This window comes from Theropithecus gelada, chromosome 15 (genome assembly GCF_003255815.1).
Source record: "Theropithecus gelada isolate Dixy chromosome 15, Tgel_1.0, whole genome shotgun sequence".
Lineage (NCBI taxonomy): Eukaryota > Metazoa > Chordata > Mammalia > Primates > Cercopithecidae > Theropithecus > Theropithecus gelada.
The window spans coordinates 102,789,294-102,811,039 of NC_037683.1; positions in this window are offsets into that span (position 1 = coordinate 102,789,294).

The following is a 21,746-nucleotide window of genomic DNA, read 5'->3' on the forward strand; positions in this document are numbered from 1 at the left end:
TCCCTCTCAGCCTCAGAAACCAACCCTGCCGATGCCTTGATCTCAGACTTCTGGTTTCTGGAATAAATTTCCGCTGTATAAGCCACTCAGTCTGTGATAGTTTGTTATGGCAGCCCTAGCAAATGGACACAGAAAGCACAGAAAGAGAATTCCTCTCAACTGGAAATGTTCCTACCATTGTCAAGAGATTGAATTTTTAAAATATCATTTTATGTGGGCCAGGTGTGGTGGCTCACACCTGTAATCCTAACACTTAAGGAGGCCAAGGCGGGCGGATCACAAGGTCAGGAGATCAAGACCATCCTGGCCAACGTGGTGAAAGCCTATCTCTACTAAAATGCAAAAAAAATTAGCCGAGTGTGGTGGCACGCACCTGTAGTCCCAGCCACTTGGGAGGCTGAGGCGGGGGAATTGCCTGAACCTGGCAGGTGGAGTTTGCAGTGAGCTGAGATCACGCCACTGCACTCCAGTCTGGTGACAGAGCAAGACTCTGTCTCAACAACAACAAAAACAAAAAGATGTTATGTGCTATAAAATTTTTCTTAAAAGATTTATACTACTTTGACACTCTGTGTTACAAAAGGGAAATCTAGAAGAAAACACTTTGGGTAGAATTTGATGATGGCCAGTGTGGGCAGAGTCCATGTAATTCTGTCTGTGGCATGCAGTGGCTCTTGAAGACACCATAATATGGATGCTGCACAAAGGGCACTACTTCCTGTTGCTTCACTGTAGGAATTAAGACATTGAAGGAACAGAAGCAGGCAGCTGCTAGCATTGCATTTCTGTCAAGAAGCTGCCCCGCAAAATGTATGGATGTATCTCTGTGTGCACCTCTACATCCAGTAGTGAAAGCTCTGCTGGATGAATGGCTTATAAAGATCTCCCCTGAATAAAATTGTGCTTTTTAACTTTAGTCTAGAAGAACAATGTCAATTCTCTGTGCATTCTTTATGGCAGCCTCAGCATGGGTTCAGCACTGGTATTTATTCTATATGACTGCTTGTTAAGCAATAGGCTGAATTAAAATTGGAAAGCTCACTGAGAAGTTTTCTTGAAATACTGTTTTTCTAGCACAGAGAATATAGAAGATGGTGAGGCAGCCACGGCTGGAGAGCTGACTGCCTAGAAGCAGAGGGGCAAAATGCTCTTCAGTGTGGATTTTGGTCATTGAGGCTTTGCTGAGAGCATGCTCCAGGCTGGGTTCACTGTTGCCTGAAGAGGCTGCAGCAGAATGAAAACTCAACTGTGCAAAACAAAACACTCAAATTCTAAAAAACAAAAGATTCTGCTGGAATCATCTGGCAGCAGGGGCAGCAGGAAAGACGTAATAGAGATTTCAAAGCAGGCTGAGGAGGAGGACAGGGCATTCCAGCCTCTGTGGTTCAGCAATCTCACCACCCCACAACCGATGATGGCTTTCCAAGTACGCAGATTTGAAGGGTGCCCTTCCATGGAGGGTGATCGAGGTCTGCTAATGCCATTGCTCTATGGGTGTCACAGTGAACACAAGTGCCTTGGCCAGTGTGCACATCCCAGGTGTGATTAACTGAGTGTTCATGTCCCCAGTATGTACATACTCATGTTTCCTCCAGTGTGCACATCCCCACAGTGTGCACATTCCCTTAGTGTGCACATGCCCCCAGTGAAAAATTCTCCCAGTGTGCACATGCCCCCAGTGTAAACATCCCCCCAGTGCACACATGCCCCCAGTGCGTACATCCCCCTAGTGTGCACATACCCCCAGCGTGCACATCCCTCCAGTGCGCACATCCCCCCAATGCTCACTTCCCCCCAGTGCACACTTCCCCCCAGTGTGTACATCTACCCAGTGTGCACATCCCCCCAGTGCATACAACTACCCAGTGTGCACATCACCCCAGTGTGCACATCCCCCAAGTGTGCACATCCCCCTAGTGTGCACATACCCCCAGCGTGCACAACCCCCTAGTGCGCACATCCCCCCAATGCTCACTTCCCCCCAATGCTCACTTCCCCCCAGTGCGCACTTCCCCCCAGTGTGTACATCTATGCAGTGTGCACATCCCCTGTGTGTGCACATCTTCCCAGTGTACACATCCCCCCAGTGTGCACATCCCCCCAGTGTGTACATCTACCCAGTGTGCACATGCCCCCAGTGTGTACAACTACCCAGTGCACATATCCCCCCAGTGTGCACATCCTTCCAGTGCACACATCCCCCCAATGCGCACATCCCCCCAGTGTGTACATCTACCCAGTGTGTACATCTACCCAGTGTGCACATCCCCCCAGTGTGTACATATACCCAGTGTGCACATCCCCCCAGTGCACACATCCCCCCAGTGTGTACACCTATCCAGTGTGCACATCCTCTCTGTGTGCACATCTTCCCCAGTGTGCACATCCCCCGTGTGCACATCCCTCCAGTGTGCATGCCCCCCAGTATGCACATCTCAAGTGTACAGATGCCCCCAGTGTACACATTCCCTCAGTGTGCACACCCTGCAGTGTGCACATTCTCTTAGTGTACACATTCTTCCAGTGTGCATGTCCTTCTATTATGTATGCCCCCAAGTGTACACATGCCTCCAGTGTACACATCAGCCCAGTGTTCATGCCCCCAGTGTGCACATCTCCTAGTGCACTTCCCCTAGTATGCACATCCCCCCAAGGTACACACACCTAGAGTGCATTCCCCCCAGTGTGCATATCCTCCTAGTGTGCCCTTTCTCAGCATTTACACCCCAGTGTGTACATCCAATACACCTGGTGTGCACAGCCCCCAGTGAGCAATCCTTCCCCCAGTGTTCACATGCTCCAGCGTCCACAGCCCCCGGCCAGCCTGTTCCAGGACATCTGTGCAGGCTCAGCCTATGTAGGCACATGAGGACAATGCAGCAGAGTCAGAAGCGCTTGTGCTGAGATGATGATAAGGACAGGATGCAGGGCACATGGTCCCCACTCTCAAGCACCTTCTAGTCCCCGGGGTCAGAGTGCTTAGATTGGAGAAGGCTGCTGGACAGAGCTGAGGGGGTCTTAGCTGAGTGAAAATGCTCCATCAGTGAGGGCTCCTGTGGGGACCGAGAAGGCAGCACTCCCCTCACTCTGAGTCTGCTGATCCGGTGAGTTCACTGCGCAGGGCTTCGGGACGGGGTAGTGCTGCTCGTGCTGCTGATGGGAGGAGTCCTGGGCTCGCAGCGCCTGCCTTCCCCGCCCAGCAGGCAGCTCGGAGTTCTGCCCAGCAACCAGGCCCCCTCCATCTGCCGTCTGGGATAATGAGCTGACCCTGAGGCTGCTGGCACAAGCCCACTTTGTGTCTTCTATTCACTGGGATTACCTTTCAGCTTCCCATTGTTCTTTGCTAATGGCCTTAAAACATGCCTGCCTGTTACCTTCCCTAGCCCTGCTGGCTGCTGGAGGAAAGCCTCATCTCCCCCAACTTGAAAGGCCTCCTCTACTCCATCCTGGCTCGGGCGGGTGGCAGGAATGCCAGCCTGGGCACAGGGATGTGAGCCGGCCACCCAGCCTTCAGCTGCAGCCATTAGCCAGGCCTCAAGTGTCACAATATTTTATGGGATGCCTCTCCCCGCCCTTGGTGAACTGGCCGGGTTGCCACATGGCCCAGCTTCTGTGCTTTCCAAGCCCTGCCTCCACTGAGAGCGTGGCTGTCCCTGTGTCTGGACAGATGGCTGAGGTGGGCTGGAGGCTGCTGGCCTCTGGCCCTGGCAGGAGCTCATTCACTGATTATCCAGTCGTCACCCTGCAAGGGCAGAGGGGACAGGGCAGCAGTGGCTGCATTGACTTTTAACCCTTTCCAGAGTGAAGGGCTGGATCCTCGGGGAAAAGAATTCATCCAAATTGGATCAGCCCTTCACACTCGCCCTCATTATTATCGACGCGTGCAGCAAAAAGGGGAAGCCAAAGGTCTCCAGTTATTTACACTGCATCTGGCAAAAAGAGAATTCGCTTCTTTTGGAGGCGTTTGAAGGCTCAGCCGTAGTGAGCTTTCACCTAATGCAACCATCAGCATTAGGATGAAGCAACGTACGATAGCGTTATTAAAACATGGCCACTCATTGCCTTTTTGCTTAGCTTTAGAGATGATGAAAACATAGAGTGATTCCTTGTTTGAAAAGGAAATGTCAAAGGACAGACGCCACCAGGGTCTCATTTATCAAAGTGTGGGCAGAGTCCAGCTTTCCTGGGCAGCATCTGTAGGGGACTCTGGACACAGCTCAGGGGCTGACCCCTGGCCACTGCCAAGCTACAACCTTCTCAAGGCCCTGAGTCACAGAAGACAGTCTGCGGGTGGCAGTGTCTGTGGCCCGTGTGTGCACATGTGTACCGGCTCCTGTGCACGGCCCCGGCACGCGTCTCAGACGGACTGCTGGCTTTGTTGTTGAAGGCGCAGGCTTCTCCAGATTGGCTGGTCTTCAAAGCAATGACATGCCGTGTCAGATCTGCCATAGTCCAGGCACGTGGCAGGCGTCCAGCATGCAAATGAGTCGGAGGCTTTGCACTGGCCTGGAGCGCCCTAGACAGCCGCCCCACACCCCTGGGAGGCCCAGCAGGTGCCCGCGAGGCAGGTGTGCAGCTCACCATATGCTCTGCTGAGCGTCGGGTTTCTGCCAGCATCTTTCAATGACCGGCCAGGTGAGATAAAGTGAGTGGAAAGGGGCCCGCACCAACCTGTGGCTGCACGGGCCACTTCTCGGTAGGGACAGCCCTGAAACCTGGGCAGGGCAGGCAGAGGAGGGACAAATGTCAGGGTGGATAATTGCTTTAAAAATCCCCTGCATTTTAGAAACAGGGAACGTTTATGGCTAAATTAGATGTGTGCCTTCCAAATGCACTGTCTGTCCCTGCAGAGCCCAGATTTGGAGCTGGAAGCCTAAGACAGGGCCCCAACTTTTCTCCCCATCATGGCCACCTGGGGAGCCGTAAAAATCCCCATGCTCAGGCTACTATCGGAGCAGTTAAATCAGACGCTCTGGAAGTAGAACCAACCTAGGCATCTGAATTTTTTGTTTCTCATGTGATTCAAAGTTTGAAAACCCATCGTTTAGAGCTGTACTATCTAAGGCAATAGCCACCAGCCAGATGTGGCTACCTTAATTTAAACGTATTAGCATTTTTAAAAGTTAGTCTGTTATACGCGCAAGCTGCATTTCGAGTGCTCAGTGGTTGTACTGAACAGTGCAGACCCTGTTCAGAGAACCTTCTCATTATTGCAGAAAGTTCCACGGGGCAGTGTGCTGTGGAGAGTCCTCTCAGTCCCTTGTCCTCCTGCCCTGACAAGGTGACCTGCCCTGCTCCGGGGCACACTGGCAGTGTAGGGCAGTACTGTGCTATTCTACTCTCATTCCCTAATGCCTTAGGCTGCTGGGGGCACAGGTGTGACCAGAGAAAGGCTCCAGAAAATCAAGCTACCACACGCCTTTCAGCAAAGACTCAGCATGCAAACATGAGGTGCCCCCAAACACCTTCATGGAGGCCCCTCCCTGGTGCCAGGCCAACTTTGGTTGGCTTCGGTAATATGTATTTCCACAAGATCCTCTTGTCCTCTGGTCATGCATGCCCAAGTCCCAAAAAGCATGGATGCTCCTAAACAGCCCCCTTGCCCTGCCCCCATGAATGTCAGCGTGGGGGGCTCTGGCAGGCCCATGTGGGCATGTGCCGGTGAGTGTGAAGCCTCTGTCTGTCTGTCTGGGTCCCCTGTAATTCATCAGATGCATGTTTGTAACAAAAGGATCATGCCACACGCCAGGGATCTTTGAAACTGAAAGTTTGGTTCTTAAATGAGCCCAACTGCAAACCAAATGGTGTGCGGAGCGCTGAACGGGTGGGGACAAAAATCGTGGTGGGGGAGGTGGCTTTTCTAGCAGGGCAGCATTTCACAGCACGTGCTGCCAACTGTTGCAAAAAGAAAAAAAACCCTAAGAAGAAGAAAGAGAGAGGGAGATGTACATATTCCTGCAGCCCTGCAAGTGCCCTTTCTTCTTCATTGTTCTCTGGAGCAGGCAGCAGGCCCGGCCAACAGCTGTGCATTGCGTGTATCACTAACAGCTGCTTTTTCCTGGGGTGAAATTAAAAGATTAGGGGATATGGGCACGTGCTGGCCTCAGGGGCCCAAACAATGCTTGATTTAGGGTGAAACTTGTCTGGGGAGACTGACAAAGGAGGAGGCTCCGAGTTGGCCAGGGGTCAAAGAGGGGAGCTGGCTTTGACAGAGACAAAAGGAGGGAGGGGGCGGGAGGCAGAGGGCTGGGGGAGCCAGGCCAAGTGAAAAGAGGCCTGCAGCAGCTGCTCCTGCCCCAGAAATTTGAGACGGGTCTTTTCACAAACACAAATGCCTGAGAAGAATAGGGGGCCACGCTTAGCTGAAATGGCTCGTTTGCAAATGAAAAGGAGATTGGGAGCCCTTACATTTTCCAAGTTTTCACCTAAGAGGATGGAAAATGATTAGTGTAGGCAAGAAGTGTGCAGAGGAGCAGATGGGCTAACCACCCTGGCGCTGCTCTGTGTTTATATAACAAGCATGCCCACTGCCGGGGGGCAGAGGCCGGGCCCCCTAAATGTCCAGCAAGGACGCTGGCACCCCGGGATTCGATCAGTGCAGTTCCAGCTGGGACTCCACAGGACGTCTTTGCTACAGCGCGTGCGGATATTAATTTAGGTGCCAGGTAAATGAAATACACTCATAGCCATGAAGTGGCAAGGTGACTGCCGCAGGAGGCAGGCTGGCAGACAGCGCGCCGGTGTGGTTGTTGTTCCTTGGCAGGATGTCTGACTTCCCAGATTTGCTGTTTCTTCTTGGCCACTGCTGAGAGCATTGGAGGGGGACCCCTGGCCTGCACTTCACCGTGTGTGACGAAAAGGGTTTGAACCTTGAGCAAACACAAGGTTGGAAGTCAGTCCCCCAAATCAGGCAGCACAGAAGGAAGATAGCAATAGCCATTTTAATAGGAAAAGCACCTGCCACACCTCAGGAGCTTCCCATGTGCCTGGTGGGGTCCCACGGCAGCTTCGTGGGTTTGCAAGGGTGCCCCGAGGGCAGTGAGGCCTTGATTCTAGAAATATTCCTGACAAAAATGCATGACCTGAGGTAACCTTGAGAAAACATCTGACAGACCCACATGACCTCTGCTTCGAGTTGGATGCCAGGGTCCTGGAAGACAGAGAAATTTTGGAGACAGAGAGGCAGGCCAGCTGCGAGCAGCACACACTGGGGACGCTCTTCTGTGGTAAAGGACATTGTCGAAACAACCGGCAAAATCGGAATCAGTTCTGCAGATTAGACCACACGATTGCATCCTTGTTCATTTCCAGGGTTTTAGGACAGTACCGTGGTTACATAATAGAATGTCTCTGATTTTTTAAGGAAATAAACAGTAAATATTCCGAGTAAAGAAGCATCATGCCGACAACTGACCCCCATATGGTTCACAAAAAAATTACAACTCTGTCTCTCTACACATATCTCCATTAAGGGGTGACGGAGGAAGAGAGAAGGCAAAAGTGGTAAAACATCAACATTTGGGAAATCCGGGTGAAGATTATGGTCATTCTTTGTACTGTTCTTGCAACTTTTTTTCTAAGTCTGAAATTATGTCAAAATACAAATGTTAAAAGGGCCAACTGGGGCAGTGTAGGTGTAGACCATCTGTGTGGTCATCCTGGTTCCCCTCCCAGGTAGAGACACATCTGGAAGTTGTTAGTTCCGGGACATTTTGGCACCTCGCCCAGCAATCCCCTGGGCCCAGAGCGGCCCTGGCCCAGGCCTGGTATTCTTATCAGCTCCTAGTACATCTGTGACGGACAGTCCCTGCCACCTGGGATTATGTTGTCCAGTGTTGAGTGTGTGGAGGAGGAGACAGGGCTGCTGTTTTGGGCACGGACACTCTCCTGGGCCAGCCTGAAGGACAGAGTGTCCTCCCAAAGTTGACTCAGTTGGAGAGGTCTGAGTCTCTGCTCTGGCTGTGGGATGTGATTGGGTCCCCAGGTGGGAAGGTTTCCCCAGGGCCAAGAGGACAAGTCTACAGTTGATCTGGTTGTTGTAGCAGAAGAACAAGGGGCTCAGTCAGCAAACAGGAGACAGGAGACCCACATCCCAGAGAGGCCCCCGGGCACTGTGGTAGTGGCCACCTCTAACATGCTGTCTTTTTTGTTTTGTTTTGTTTTGTTTTTGTTTTTACAATGAGCTACCCTCTTCATACAGTGAGTGATAACTGGATCATTGCATTAAATTGACTGCTTCTCCTGCTAGGTATTAGCTGACACTTTTCTCTTTTGGCCCTGCCTCTTGCCTATACATTTGTATCACCTGGACAGGTTATTAAGAGATGCCCAGGCCTCATCTGTCCCCGAATAGCTGTGTCAGAATCCCTGGGGATGGGGAAAAGGTGGAAGCTGTGTTTTATTGTGCTGTGAAAAGTCAAGATTGGGGTTTTGACTGTTTTTTCAGCATTGCAAAGGTCTGTCTGGTAGGTTGGACTCAAGGACCTAGACGTGATCTCAAGAAGAGCGTGGGCTGGGTGCAGTGGCTCACCTCTAATCCCAGTACTTTGGGAGGCTGAGGCAGGAGGATCACGAGGTCAGGAGATTGAGACCATCCTGGCCAGCATGGTGCAACCCCATCTCTACTAAAATACAAAAAGTTAGTCCAGTGTGGTGGTGCATGCCTGTGGTCTCAGCTACTCAGGAGGCTGAGGCAGGGGAATCACTTGAACCTGGGAGGCAGAGGTTGCAGTGAGCCGAGATTGCACCACTGTACTACTCTAGCCTGTCAACAGAGTGAGACTGTCTCAAAGAAAAAAAAAAAAAAGAGTGTGGATACAGCTACCTGCACATGTACCTTGGTGCCAGAGAGGTCCTGGGGGCCAGAGTCAGGCATGGGGACATGCTGACCCGTGGCTTCAGGAGACAATGCGGCCACCTCAGCTGTTGAGAGGCTGGTGTTATTTCAAAGTCTCTATTCCAACCTTGGCGGCTGGCCAGGGCCAAGGAATGCATGGAGAGCATGGAGTTTGCACTGCAAGCACCAAAGGGTGAAAGCTCACACACTAGACATTGATGGCAGGAAGGTGAGTGTCTTCTTAGCTCCTGATGGTGCAAAACCTAGAGATGTCCCACAGCTCCTGTGAACACTCAGCAGGGCCCCATGGGCAGGGCTGGCATAGGTCAAGAGCCGCAGGAATGCTTCACAGACCTGTGCTCTCCATTGAAAGGGCTGGCCACAGTTATTTCAGCAGTGAAGTTTCAATCACTTCCTTTCAGGACTTCTGAGGTATACATGTGCCATCTTTGCTTTCTGTTCATAGTGCAGGCTGCATAAAAACCTACCACTTGCCGTATGTGTTTTTACACAATGTCAGATGCAGCAGGGCTGCTTCCAAAGCATAGAATGGAACTCAGGAGACTTGAGCTGTCCTGCCAATTACTCAGCTAATGTTAGTGGCAACAACAAGTGCGTGCTCCCAGTTCTCTGGGGACCGGAGGGTTACCCAGGTGTGTCTGGAGGGGCTGTAAGGACGCTGCCTTGGAGCCATTTATTTAGAAAGGAACATATCTGAAGGCATCCGCATAAGCTCTGTGCCTCCTCTGGCTCCAGAACTCATGGAAATGCACCCTGTCTGCAGGAAGATGAAGAGGCACGGCTGTTGAGAAGAGCATGGAACAACAAATGTGGTCCCTTGATTCAGCCTTGGACCCAAAGGATGAAAGAGCCTTGCTGGATGGGTTCCCAACTGTTCTTCATGCAAAGAAGCTTAATTATATATATGATATATTGTATCATATAGATGATATGATATACGATGTGTGTATATGTATGATATATGTATTATAGTATACATATGTGTATGTATGATATCTATGATATGATTATATGTGTGTGTGTGTGTGTGTGTGTATATATATATATATGAAGAGGCAGGTGGAGAACAGAAACCCCGAGAAGACTGCCTGCCTGGCCAATGTGCTCCCAGCAGCCCTCTGGCTCTGGTGTAAGCTCCAGAAGGCAACACTGGAACTTGGCCTTCCAAGGTCGAGCTCAGTGGAACTGAATGCCAAGTACAGGAGATATGGGAAAAAGTCGTTGGGGCCGTTTGCTACCAAACTGAAAAAAACTTAACAAAAGTTATCAACCAGGAGAAAATCATTTTGCTGCTCTTTGATAAGGTCATTTCAATTTCTCTGAAGGCTTTTGGTGTCGGAGAATACATGGCACTGACGTTTTTCTGGGTTCGATGGTCAGCCCTGGTCTCTCTGAAATTCCTTTCTTGCTGAAATACTAGTTGAACTGCTGGGAGGAGCTGTGTGCCCGGTATGACGATTCAGCCTTAAAAAAGAGGGAAAGCTTGTCATTTGCAGCAACTTGGATGAACCTAGAGGACATTATGTTAAGTGAAATAACCAGGCACACAAAGACAAATGCTGCATGATCTCACCTGCAGATAGAGTGGAGAAGTGGGGCTTGCAGAAGTAGGGTAGAAAGATGGTTGCCAGGTGCTGGGGGCCTGGGGAACAGGGAGATGCTGGTCGAAGGATATAACACTGTGCTTAGGAGGAATTAAGTGCAAGAGATCCATTGCATATCATGGTGACTCAAGTTCATAACAATGTATTGCATACTTGAAAATTGCTGAGAGTAGTTTCAAGTGTCTCACCACAAAAAAATAATTATGTGAAGTGACAGATATGTTAAATAGCTTGATTTAGCCATTCCACAATGTAGCCATATATCAGAGTTATACATCATGTTGTAAGCTATAAATAGATACAATTTTTACTTGTCAATTTAAATAAATAAATAATTTTTTAAAAGAGAAAAGATGGCTGGGCACAGTGGCTCCCACCTGCAATTTCAGAACTTTGGGAGGCCGAGCCGGGAGGATGGCTGGACCCCAGGAGCTCAAGACCAGCCTGGGCAACATAGTGAGACCTGCTCTCTATTTTAAAAAATAGTAATGATAGTAAAACAAGTTTTAAGAAGAAAAAAATGGGAAGAGCCAATGCAGACGACGTCTTTCCTCGGCCAGCCCTCCACCATGCCTCCACGGAGGGCTGGCTTTGGTGAGAAGCAGGTTTCAGGGCAGCAGGCAGCAGTGACCGTCCTGGTCGCTCGGCGCTGGCATCCGCCTCGTGGGCTGGGGGAGGGCAGCAGGGGGTCAGGGGCTTTTGCGGATCACAGGACACCAGGGGCCTCCGGCACAAAGGCCCAGCTGCTGGGGACAACACGGCCGGAGGCTGTGGTTTCTGGCGTCTTGGGAGGCAGGTGAGAAAGGCTGACCCGAAGCTTGCCCACCCCCAACCATCGCAGGGTGCCTCAGCCATAGGGGGCCCCCTGACAGAGTAGCTGCTTCCAGCCCAGATGTGGCCCGAGGATGTGCACAGCAACCTGCCCTCTCAGCAACAGCTTCTTCACAGTAAAAGGGTTGCTCAGTAGGTGGATTGCCTCATTTCATTCTCCATCTGAATCCAGACTTTCTCTCTGGCCCAAGATATTCGTGCCGTCTCAAAGCTTGACTGAGCACTGTCTGATTTTGTGCTAGTAACCCTGGAGTGAGTCTGCATGCTCCATATAAAAATAAAAAGCAGAACCCATAAAAGACAGAATTCAGAAATGGCATGTTGTCCTGCAAAGTCAGTGAGCAGGGTGGCCCAAAGCAGGGAGGGTTACCTGAAGTTACACGGCCTCTCTGGGCTTCAGTGTCCTCATCTGTGAGCGGGAAGAGCCTTGCCACCATGTGTGAGCACCTGCAGGGTGCCTGGAACCATGCATGGCTCCCTGCGGCTGCACATGCTTGTCTGCTGAGTATAAGAAAAAGACCTGAAAGAAATCATTGCTGTTCAGAACAATCTTCACTCAGCACATTGCAACATGCCGGGGCTATGCTCGTGTCCATGCACACGACCTGTGCTCAGGAAACTGGGGAAAGAGACTGACAGTAAACCAAAAAAAACCCAGCATGTTCTCAGGGCACACTATCACACACACCCGCACTCAGCTGACTCCTGTGTGACTTGCTTATTTGTGGCCCAAATCACCGTTTTGCTCCTACTTCCGACCTTCCCAAGCTCGGAAGGTGTTAGTAGAGAGTCGAATTGGCAAAGTGTCATTGCCATACGGAGGGTCCTGTGGGCAGTGACGTCTTGGGGAAGACAATGCAGAAAGGTCAGCTGTACTTACTTGCTCCTGGCTTTTACCTCTCTGCTTCCGCAGAGATTTGGAGCTACAGAAGTCAGACTCCCTGTCACAGGTTTCAAGTGCCGTGGAAGTCCTGCATGGGGACAGACAGGTTCCCTCTAGTGCGGGGCCTTGTGACATCTTGGGACACAAGCCCTTGGAGGCAGAGGGAGAGGCCACAGACATCTCCAGAGAGAGCACAGAGCCTTCAGCAGCTGGCCTCACCAGGCTCTGGAGGAGGTACCTAGGCTTGCCTCTTTCGAACTGGCATCTTTTCCAGGGCCCAAGTGACTTGCAAATCCACCTTCATCTGCCATAGCATGTTAAAGTTCTCAAAAACCATGGGGCAGGCTGGGCGCAGTGGCTTATGCCTGTAATCCCAGCATTTTGGGAGGCTGAGGCGGGCAGATCATGAGGTCAGGGGTTCGAGACCAGCCTGGCCAATATGGTGAAACCCCGTCTCTACTAAAAATACAAAAATTAGCCGGGTGTGGTGGCGCAGGCCTGTCATCCCAACTACTCGGGAGGCTGAGGCACGAGAATCACTTGAACCTTGGAGGCAGAGGTTGCAGTGAGCATAGACTGTGCCACTGCACTCTAGCCTGGGTGACAGAGCAAGACTCCGTGTACAAAAAGCAAAACAAAAAAAAAACCCCACCAAAAACATGGGGCATCTGAAGGTACGATTTCCAGATCATTCAGCAGAAGAGATAGGTTTCAGAGTAGGAATTTAGCTCCGATTTTTTAAATTAAATTTTTTAAAATGTGAAAGCACATATTGTGCTATCTCTTAGCCCCAGAGCCAGAGGGCAATTAGACTGTAGTGTCCTCATCGTCCCCTAAAGCAAAAGTGAAGTGTGCCTCTGGCAGGCACGGGCAGTAGGAGGGCCTGTAGGCTGCCCCTTTCTTGGTGGTGCAGTGATCCTAGCCTGATCCAGGCATACGCTTGGCCCCCGGTGAGGGGCTGGCAGGGCTGTGGGAGAGGGTCTGTGTGGCCCATGCTGAGTAGTGGATTGTTCTCAGAGTGAAGTGAGTTTTTCTTCTCCAGCACTGCCTCTCTGTAAAGACACGCCTGGCCGGCAGCAGAAGCTCCAGCTCTCTTTGTCATCACCTCCCTGGACTATGTGAGAAGAAGTCCACCTGTCTTATCCCTCTTTACTTTCCAACTGGGGTTGGAGCCAGCGACTGCTGCATACTGTGGGTGGCAGTTTTGAGATGCACCCACATATTCTTCAGCAGCCCTACCCCTGAGGGGTGAGGTCTGCCTCCTCCCCTGCGACCTAAGCTCATCTTCATGACTGGCGGATCCACAGCGTCCAGCAGAAGGGGATGGTGCCTGACTCCTGAGGATGAGCACTCAAAGGCACTGCAGCTTCTACACTGAGTGCCACTGGGAGCTTCTCGCTGGAGCCCTGAGCGTTAACAACACCCAACAAGTCTTGCCACCTGTGGCTGCCATGTCGCCAGGAAGCACAAAATATCGCATGGGAAGAGAGCACATGGGAAGAACTGAGGCCGTGTGATGAGATGCCTGGCCATCCTCTGACAGCTCCTGTCACTGTCTGACTACACTGCAGAAAGCCCTAAGTCAGAGCCACCCAGCTGAGCCTTCCTGACACCAGGAGAGAGCATAAAATAATTGTGGTTTTAAGACACTCAGTTTGGGATGATTTGTTACACAGCACTAAACAACGGGGATACCTGATGCTCCCTACTATTACCCATCTCCATCCAGACTGGGAAACCCCATGCTTCCCTGGACAGTCCATAGATTCTCAGAGAGACGGCCCAAGGGTTCTTCTCCTGCCATTTCCAGCTCTCAGCCCTCAACAAGGCTGCTTCAGATTACGGGGCACAAATGCCAAGCCCTACGCTTGCTTACTTACAAGTGCCTCTGCTAATTTACTTTTATTTCCTCCCCTTCTTTCAAAAGGCTTGCAGCACCTGTGTTGCTCCAGGCTCAGCCCTCAACCTCAGGGAGCATCAAGGTCAGAGTCAGCAATGTTCTCACGTGGTTCTGAACAACATGCCCAGGCAGCTCCCAAGAGCAGTTCTACCGAATTCTGCCATTCCCATTCTCCTCTTGGTGACTATACGCTTTCTCTTTTATAAAACTATTTCGTTCTCCTTTATGGGCAGATCACTCAGTTTCCTTATGCCTGAGTTTCCCCCTGGGTAAGTGAGAGATCAGATGTAGGATGCCTAGAAGCCCCTCTGCAAAGGACGTCTATGGCTATGATACGGATGATGTGCAGCTTTCTAGAAGCATTGGTGGACCCTGCTATGCTTTCCAAACTCCCTTCCAGGAAGACCTTGCTGCCCAGCTGCAGGGATGTGGTCAGCAGACAGCCCCCAGCTGGCCTCCCGCCAGGCTCAGGGTCACCTCAGCTTCCTGAGCCACTGCACCCATCCCAGGTGGCCACCTCCAGTGCTGGGGTGCAGTCCAGGAGGCAGTCGCACAGGGCCAGCAGCTGCCTAACAGGGGCAAGGCTTCAGCGGTATCCCAGACCTACAGCCCCCTCGGAGCCAGCCCAGGCTGGCAGGAAGCCTGCATCTTGCTGTCATGTACCCTGCCCCACGCTATGGATCCCAGGGTGCTCCTTCATCCAACCCTGGATGCCAGCTCTGTGAGACTCTGCCAGGATGGGCACAGATGTCAAAGCTGGGGGGCCCGAGAGTTCACTTCCAGCTCCCTCTTTCCATCGGTGAGGCGCAGCATGGCTGACCTGCAGCTTAGCCCCAGCCTCTCTCTGCCTATTCATTGGGACAGCAAACAGGAGGCCAGAGAGCCAGTGCTTCCGACAGAAGCCAGGGAGGCCTGCGGAAAGCTGTATTTCCTTGTGGTTTATACAATGAGAACACTGGTGTAGAGATTCAGGCCCCTCCCCTCTGTAGGGCATTTTATTTCTTGGCTTCAGTGTCAGAGGACAGAATGACATTAGCCCCTGTTCAATATTTCTTTCACGCTCTCAAGGGAAGCTGCAGGGCTCCACCTGCCCATCCTATATGTCTGTAATTTCTGCTTCTGGTTTATTACTTACTCACATGCGCAATGTAAACACGTGCCTACTGAGTGGCCAGGCCGGCCACAGCATTCCCCTCCTGAAACCTGTCAGGAGGGGCAGGAGGGGCTCAGAGCCACTTGTGTCCTGGGAGCACAGGACTGGGAATCGGATGGGCTTCAAGTCTCCCCTCTGACTTTTATCAGAGCCACATGACCTAGAGGGCTGTCTTAGTCCATTTCCCATTGCTTGTAACAGAATACCTGAAACTGGGTAATGTATAAAGAAAGGGAATTTCTTACAGTTCTGGAGGCTGGGAAGTCCGGGGTCGAGGGTGTGCCTCTGGGGAGGGCCTGCTTGCTGGTGGGGACTGGCGAGCATATGCTCAGCAAGGCATCACATGGTAAGGGGGCTGAGCATGCTTTCCTCTGCTCATAAAGCCACTGAGATAACCCTTTAATCTGTTTATCAATGAAGAGATTAATCTATTCCTAAAGGCAGAACCCTCGTGATCCAATCACCTCTGATAGGCCCCACCTCTCAATATTGCCACATTGAGGATTTAGTTTCAACACAAGCTTTGTAGGGAATATTCAAACCATACAAGGGTATACACATTCCCGGTCCTCACATATAAACTGGGTATAATCATCTTTCATGGCGGGAGAGCCTCAGGAGCTACAGTACTGCCCCCTCAAGTTTCCCTAAAAGCAACCGCCTTTCTTAGAGCTCAAGGCCGAGGGCACAGCACTGCCCAGCTAAAGCTCGGCTGCACTGTATTCTGACGGATCCTTATTGACAAGGCCTGGAAAAGACATATCCAGGGGAAAAGAACCAATAGGAGAGAAATTGTGATTCAGGGCCTGGAACAATTTTGAGACTGTAATCAAGCCAAATACAGAAGGAAGAAAACCCATAAAAACAAGGTAACTAAAAACAGGGTAAAATGATAAGCACTCTGAGAGAGTTGTAGTGCAAATACGAAACAAATAAAAGGATGCTATGAAATGAAGCCATGAAGAGCTATAAGACAGGAGGAATTAGTTGATCTTCATGCTGGGAATATTGTTCCTGGCCTGCAGGATGGGAGAATGGGCAGAGAAGGAAGCTCCTTCCTAGGGTAGCTCCACTTGGCTCAGAATTGAACAATAGTTAATAGTTATAACAATGTGAATGTAATCCTAGCACTTTGGAAGGCCAAGGTGGGTGGATCACTTGAGATCAAGAGTTCGAGACCAGCCTGGCCAACATGGTGAAACCCTGTCTCTACCAAAAATACAAAAAAATTAGCTGGGTGTGGTGGTGCACGCCTGTAGTTCCAGCTACTTGGGAGGCTGAGGCAGGAGAACTGCTTGAACCTGGGAGGCAGAGGTTGCAGTGAGCCAAGGTTGTGTCACTGCACTCCAACCTGGGCAGCAGAGCAAGACTCTGTCTCTGGAAAAAAAAATGTGAATCATGTTTATTTGTTTTTAACTGATAGAAATCATTTATAAACAGAGCACATGCTGCATGTTTGTCACTAAAGTGAAGACGGTCAAAAGTAAAAGGTGGGGGCGGGGAAAGGGACATTTAGAAAAAGGTAGGAAAGTCAAACAAAGGTGGGGGAATTGCTATTCTCATGGCTATTCTTTCATCTTAGAAAATAAGGTGTCAGGAATGACTCCTGAAAGCTGGTAAAACAGATATCGAAAGATATTCTTAGAGTCCCAAAGGTAACAAATAAACTAACTAAAATCATAAATATAAATGTCAGACTTTGGGAAAAGAAGGTAGTATAAGTTAGCAAAATATTCACCTTCCTTTTTTTTTTTTTTTTTTTTTTTTGAGACAGAGTCTCACTCTGTAGCCCAGGCTGAAGTGCAGTGGCGCGATCTCGGCTCACCGCAACCTCCACTTCCCAGGTCCCAGTTCAAGCAATTCTCCTGCCTCAGCCTCCCGAGTAGCACAGGCACGCTCCACCAGTTCATTTTTGTATTTTTAGTAGAGACGGGGTTTCACTATGTTGGCCAGACTTGTCTTGAACTCCTGACCTCGTGATCCACCCACCTCGGCCCCCTAAGTGCTGGGATTACAGGCATGAGCCACAGCGGCTGGCCGCAAAATATTCACTTTTCAACTGGAAAGTCAATTGGTGTTTCCCACAGCTGATAACTTGTCAGAACAGAGGCGTCTATCACAGGCAATCACAGATGACTGAATCCAGGAACAGCTATCAGATTTTCCCCGGAGAGGTGGAGAGGGATGAGTGTAAGACCTTTGCCTTGCGTCATAAGCTCTTTTGTTGTTGGTTTTTTTTCCACTGTGGTTATCAGGTGATGTATTACATGGTACAAATAAAACTTTTTTTAAAAGCAATATGTCTTTGCAGAAAACTTGGAAAATATAGAAAAGCAAATAGAGAAAAGAAAAATTACTGGCAATTCTACTAATCAGGGATAATCAGTTAGGATTCTTATTGTTGGTAGATTTCATATTCCATTATGGTCACTTTTCTTAAATAATTATTATGTATATATTTTTGACATTTCCTTTTTTTTTTTTTTTGAGACGGAGTTTCGCTCTTGTTGCCCAGGCTGGAGTGCAATGGCACGATATTGGCTCACTGAAAGCTTCGCCTCCAGGGTTAAAGCGATTCTCCTGCCTCAGCCTCCCAAGTAGCTGGGATCACAGGCATGTGCCACCACGCCCAGCTAATATTTTGTATTTTTAGTAGAGACGGGGTTTCTCCATATTGGTCGGGCTGGTCTTGAACTCCTGAAGTCAGGCGATCTGCTTGCCTGGCCTCCCAAAGTGCTGGCATTACAGGCGTGAGCCACTGCACCTGGGCAACATTTTCTCTTTTAAATGATAGTATGTGATAAATTTAGATTTCTTTGAAAATGAGGTTTCAAATATTATGCATTAATATTTGCGTATTATCCTCCATCACCTTATGCATCACAACATACAATAATTCCCCTAATATGCAATATTTGGGTTGTTTGCAGTATATGTTATTATGACAAATTCCAAGGTGAGCTTTTTTTAAACATAAATCTTAGTATTCCTAAAGGTTTCCCTAGGATATATTCTTAGAGCATTACAGGGTCAATATGTATACAGATGTTTAAAGCTCTATGTTGCAAGAATGCTTTCAGTAAGACTCCACTTAATTTCTTTTTCTTTGAAGGTCTACTGGTCTACCCTTTGCCATGGTTTGTATCCTTTGGACCTATAGGTTATACTGAAAGTTAACATCTAATTATCAGAGATTTGCTATTTATATGGGAAAAATTCCATTATTGTGTGGTGTTGCTAGCACACTGTAAATATTGACCTCTGTAACTAGGTGTAAAACCACAGGACTTGTGAATTCAAACCACTAATGAGTCCTGAAAATAGCAACTCTAAGAACTGAGTATAGGGTTGACTATCATGCTGAGAAGAGGAGGGAAGTATTGCTGACTATGCAAAGACTAATGAGTCAAAGCCAAGCAAGATCAACCTCAAACTTTACCAGCTTGTATCTTCCTTCCCTCCTCTCTCTCCCCCTCTCTCCCCTTCCCTCCCCTCCCCTCTGTCCCCTCTCCTTCCCTCCCCTCCCCTTCTCTCCTCTCCTCTTTCCTTTCCTTTCCCACCATCCCTCCATCCTTTCATTCACCTGTCTATCCTACCAAGATTTTTCTTTTTTTTTGAGATGCTGTCTCACTCTTTTGGCCAGGCTGGAGTGCAATGGCACAGTCTCAGCTCATTGCAACCTCCATCCCCTGGATTCAAGCAATTCTCCTGCCTCAACCTTCCGAGTAGCTGAGATTACAGGAGCCTGCCACCATCCCTGGCTAATTTTTGTATTTTTAGTAGAGATGGGGTTTCACCATCTTGGCCAGGCTGGTATTGAACACCTGACCTCGTGATCCACCCGCCTCTGCCTCCCAAAGTCCCATCAAGGTTTTAAAGAGTTTCTTCAAAATACTACTGCAGGCCAGGTGTGGTAGCTCACGTCTGCAATCCCAGCACTTTGGGAGGCCAAGGCGGGAAGATCTCTTGAACCCAGGAGTTCAAGACCCGCCTGGACAACATGGAGAAACCCTGTCTTTACAAAAAAATACAAAAATTAGCAGGCATGGTGGTAGGCGCTTGTGGTCTCAGCTACTTAGGAGGCTGAGGTGGGAGGATCACTTGAGCCTGGTAGGCGGAAGTTGCAGTGAGTTGAGATTGTTCCACTGCACTTCATCCTGGGTAACAGAGCGAGACCCTACCTCAAAAAGACAAAAAAACAAACAAAAAAACCCCAAAAAACAAAAACAACAGCAACAATAACAAACTACTGCAGCAATCCCTTTCAGCGTCTCAAAAGATCAGAACTTTACCACAACTGACTACTATGAAACTGAAGCTCTATGGGGCATTTTGACTTCAAAAGCAGCCACACGAAATATACCTCAAGTAATCCAAGGACACAGACAATGTTTGTGGGGAGGCTCAGAAATACTCCCCCACTTCTGAGAAAATCAGATATTTTTATCTAGAGTGAAGAAAGCAGAAAATGACAAAAGATAAAATTCGTATACCAGAAGTTTAAGAGGACCGTATAGACCAAATTCATTTTTGTGCAGGTCAGGGTGGGGAGGTGCTTCTATAAAGAATTCAAAGGCCTCTAGAAGCTTCCAGTCACTGTGCAGGTTAGAGTTTGAAAAAGTGCAAATAACTGAGAGGGAATCCATCTTAAACTGTGGTCTCTTTTCAAACTTTTTGTGGGTGCTCTGGTTCTGACCTCTCTCTTGGGTTGGTGACAGCTTTGCTGAGACAGAGACTTTCTTCCTGTCTCGAGAAGGGAGCATCTGCACCGCTATCAGTTCCTCCGGGTTGTTAATTACTTTTTGGTTTTGTGATTCTCTCAACCGAGTAACATATCAAGAGAGGATGTTGCCCAGGCCTGGATTTACAGTCGCATTATGAATCTTCTTGGACTGTCCTCTGAAGTTGGCCAAGCTCATCAAATATTTATAAACTCAGTACCTAATTCCACAGGGCGCCTCGAAAGATACACCATGAATGAGGCTATGGGCCTGGAGGCTAGGATCTTCAAGCTCACTGAAGCGACAGGGTGTCCTTATAGAAGAGCTTCATAAAAATGCAAATGAACAATAACAGTAGATCATCACTTACTCAACCTCCACTTTGAGGACTGTGGGCCACAATTAGGATGAAGGGCCGAGAACTGAGCCCCAGGGAGTTTGCAACTTTTTTACTCTGGGGTCCAAGGGACATCATGGGGGCTTTTAGAGTTGAAGAATAAAGTGAAATTTGTGCTCACACTACACCTACAGTTCCTTCTTGTCTTGATTGCCAGGAGGAAAGACTGAGATATAATACCTGTCAGAGAATACTGACTGAAAAATAATTCACATTAATGTTTATCCACAATGCCATTTTAATCATTAAAACATGGAAGACTTGGCTGGGCACAGTGGCACACACCTGTAATCCCAGCACTTTGGGAGGCCGAGGAGGGTGAATCACCTGAGGTCAGGAGTTCAAGACCAGCCTGACCAACATGGCGAAACCCCGTCTCTACTAAAAATACAAAATTAGCTGGGCGTGGTGGCTTGTGCTTGTAATCTCAGCTACTCAGGAGGCTGAGGCAGGAGAATTGATTGAACCCGGGAAGCAGAGGTTGCAATGAGCTGAGATTGCCCCATTGCACTCCAGCCTGGGCAACAAGAATGAGACTCCATCTCAAAAAAACAAAACAAAACAAAACGTGGAAGACTAAAATGTCAGAGGTGAAGTTTGGTGAAGTTACTGGGTCAGCTCCGTACATTAAAAAAAAAAGTGCTTGAAAAGTCATCCAAGATGTCTGCTGGGCCATCTGCAGATGAAGATGGTGTTCTTTGGCAAGTGCTAGTCAACACAGTGGAAAAAAAATACAGGAATAAAATGAATGGTGGTACAAGATGATGGCCTACAATTAATGGAGAGGGGGTGACACTGAAAATCTTTGGGGGGTGAGTAAATATTAAAGGCGGTTGGATTTTTTAAAATGAGAGAAAATGTAGAAACAAACAACAGCATGAGGTTGAGTAAGATGGAGATGATAAGATAGAAGACATTTGGGTGGGGACATGAAGCAGAGGCATTACAAGGCCAAGAATGTGCTTTGGAGATGAATGGAGAACTTAGGAACAATAAAGACTGCATGGAGAGAGAAAGGTGGAGTGAGAAAAAGAGAGGGACCGGCAGCTACAGTGGCACATGTGCACTGAAGCAGGCTCGTGGCTACTGCCGTACCTCCATCTCTCTGGCTCTCTCTCCTCCTCCCCAGCCTCCAAGGGGCCAGCATGAAAATGCAGAGGACAGAGATGTATGCTAGGCACAGTGCTCATATGGTGCACCCCCAGTTGGGAGACTAAAGCTGTGCTAGTAGGGGCATAAGATAGCTGGGTGCACTCTGGTGTGAATTTGGGGTAAAAAGCGAACCATCCAATATAGCCGTAGGAGGTACATCAGTCGCCTTTTCCTTCGTGTTCTTGGAGGTAGAAGGGCGAACTGTTTCTGAGAGTAGAGAATGCCCTTTCCATCCTTTCTCTACCATT